Genomic DNA, 2,812 nt, shown 5'->3' on the forward strand with positions numbered 1-2,812 from the left:
AAGCATCAATTCCATTTTCAAGTATGATTTAAAAAATTAATAGAGAATGGTTTAAAAAAATAAAACACAATTGTTAAAAAAATCTCACTATTGAGACTTCTGCCTCTAGCTCTGACTTAAAGATAGTGGAAGTTGTTACTCTCAATATTAACAAGAAAAAAGGAGAATTAACTGAAAAAATCAAGATCCATGTGAAAACGTGTGTGTGTGTGTGTGTGTGTGTGTGTGTGTGTGTGTATGTGTGTAGGTCCATTCTCTTTCTCTCTCTCTCTCTCTCTCTCTCTCTCTCTCTCTCTCTCTCTCTCTGAAAGAGAAACGAAGATCTGTTTCTGCTTTACAGAATTTACCGGAACCATAAGCTAGTTGGAACTCTAAATGATAATTTTGGAGAATTCTTAGAGGCTGAGTGTGGATTAGCGTGAGAGTGAGACTATTAGGATCTGAGATCTTAAGAAAGCACACTCTCATGAGCTTCCCTTCTAAGAGACTACCAGGTTTTTCTGTGAGGATCTGAGAAAAAGCCCCCCTTGACTCTGGCAGAAGAAAAAGAGTAACCAGAGTCTTCCTTATAACAAAAGCCCATTTTTCAAGTAAAAAAAAACCCCAAATTACTAAATCTCAGAATTTTCTATCTTATTCAAGTGGGGAAATAGTTAACAAGAAACAGTATTCATGGAAATAGAGAATTCTGCAGCTAAAGGAGGGACTAGTAAGGGAAGTAGGAAGGTGCTGTAACATTAGAGAAATGCCTGTGATGGCTGCATCATTGAGACAGAGGCCACTGAAAAACTGGACTTTAATTGGAAGGTTATAGAAAGCTCCACACTACCATGGCAATAGGGATCCAGTATAATAACACTGGATTACAGTTTAAAGAGCTTCAAGGCACAAACTCTGTTTAAGAGGCAATTTAGGTAATCCCAAAGACAATATGTGAGACAAAAGTAAGGACACTAGAGGAACTTGAAGCCTCCAGTACCTAGAACTGAAAAAAAAAAATTGTCTAACTCCTAGCAAGATTAATATAAATCTTCATACTAAAAGATTATTTAACTCAGTTTCTATTACTGATACAATATGTCTAGTTTTCAATGAAAACTTGTGACATGTTAAAAAGCAAGAAAAAGCTCACTCTGAAGAAACAAAGATTTCATCAGAACCAGAATTTGGTGTTACACAGATATTGGAATTATCAAGCAGGGAATTCAAAGTAACTATAATTCATATGTTAAATACTATATTGGAAAAAGTAAATAACATGCAAGGATATGTAATATAAACAAAGAGAAAGAAATTCTAAAAAAGAATCTAAACAAATGGTTAGATATCAAAAACACTGTAACATAAATGAAGAATGTTACAGTTTATCAGCATACTCAATATGACAGAGAAGAAAAAATCAGTGAACTTGAAGATAGGGCAATAGAAACTTCTCAAGCTAAAATTCAAACATAAGAAAAATATTAAAAGAATATAATGTCAAGATATATGGGACAATATTAAAAAGCAACATATGTGAAACTGAAATATTAAAAGGAGATGAAAGAAAACATGAAACCAAAGAAATATTTTAAATAATAGTGATTGAGGACTTCTCCAAATTAATGACAGACATGAAACCACAGATCAGGAATCTTAGAAACACTGAGTAAAGAAATACCAAAATAACGCCCCCCCCCCTACAAATATATATCTAGTGCTATCACATTCAAATTGTTGAAAACCAAGACAAGACAATCTTGAAATATGCCAGAGGAGGGAACCTATAGAGGAGCAAAGATAAGAATTACATTGTTGTTGTTGTTGTTTTCATAAGCAAGGACAGAGTGAAGTGGGGTATTTAAAGTATTGAAACAATAATATTGTGAAGCTAGAATTATATATCCAGTAAAATTATCATTCAAATGTGAAAGACCCCCCAAAAAGACAAAATCTGAAGGAATTTATTCCCAGCAGACTTGCCCTGAAAAATTGTTTAAAAATACCTTCAGGCATAAAGAAAATAATATACGTCAGAAATTCAGATCTACATAAAGAAAGGAGGAGTATTAGTAAAAGAATAAATAAAGGTAAATTTTTATTTTCTATTATTAATTAATTTAAAATATAACTTTTTGCTTAAAAATAGTTACAATGTTTTAAATGATTATATCACATGTATATGGATATGGATAAATGAAATAAATAGACAGAAATGCCACAAAGGGCAGAAGAGAGAAACTGGGAATTCTCTGTTACAAGTACCTGCACTACATATGCAGTGGTATAGTTTATTTGAAGGTTGTCTTAGGTTAGTTTAAAATGTATGTTGTAAACTCTAGAATAAGTTCTAAAAATATAGAGAGAAATAGAATTGATTTTCTAAGAGAAAAAATAAAATAAAATCATATAAAATACTCTTTTTAAATTGGAGAAGGTAGAAGAAGAGGTGGAGGTAAAGAGATGTTGAATACATTCAATAAATAGAAAATGGTTACAGACACAGCAAATATTAATCCAACTATATCAATAATCAGTTTAAGCATAAATGGTTTAAAAATACTAATTAAAAGATAAATTGTCAGAGTGGATAAAGCTAAGGCCCAACTCTATGTTGTCTATAATTAACCCACTTTACATATAAAGACTCAGATAATTTAAAAGTAAAGGGATGAAGAAAGATATAATTACAATAATCAAAAGAAAGCTGGGGTAGCTACATTTATTTTAAATAAAGTAGATTTTTAGAATAAGGAGAAAAAGGAGGATTATCTGGGATAAATAAGGACAATGCATGATGATAACAGGGTCAATTTTCTAAGAACATAATAGT

The sequence above is a fragment of the Pteropus alecto genome, unplaced genomic scaffold (genome assembly GCF_000325575.1).
Source record: "Pteropus alecto unplaced genomic scaffold, ASM32557v1 scaffold3, whole genome shotgun sequence".
NCBI lineage: Eukaryota > Metazoa > Chordata > Mammalia > Chiroptera > Pteropodidae > Pteropus > Pteropus alecto.